The sequence below is a fragment of the Nanorana parkeri genome, unplaced genomic scaffold, assembly GCF_000935625.1.
Source record: "Nanorana parkeri isolate BGI_ZX_2015 unplaced genomic scaffold, ASM93562v1 scaffold3597, whole genome shotgun sequence".
NCBI lineage: Eukaryota > Metazoa > Chordata > Amphibia > Anura > Dicroglossidae > Nanorana > Nanorana parkeri.
Window position 1 is genome coordinate 41499 of NW_017309865.1, and position 400 is coordinate 41898.

Sequence of the window (400 nt, forward strand, 5' to 3'; positions counted from 1 at the left end):
TGTACATCAGTCTTCCTCCTCTCCATATCCTCCTCCAGAGATCCTAGGTCTATCTTAGGTTTGGTTTGGCTGGAGAAGAGTTCGATCCTCAAGTACGGAGAGATTTCCCTTCAGTTCCTGTCTAGGAAATGTGTCTCTAACAGAACAGGAAGTGAGGGGTGATCAGGGGTTCCAACATTTCCTTCCTCAACCTTAAACTCAAAAACAACTTTAGGTTCTAGATCCGCGTCGCAGGGATGTCTGACCCGGTAGATATCGGATTGTAGAGAATAAACGTTTGCTGAATAGTACTGGTCATGTATGATGGAGGAGATGGAGACGTGACTTTGTTCTGTGTGTACAGTGGCCGGGAAGGTCGATATCAGTGGTACTCAACCTGTGTAACCTCAGGACCCACATT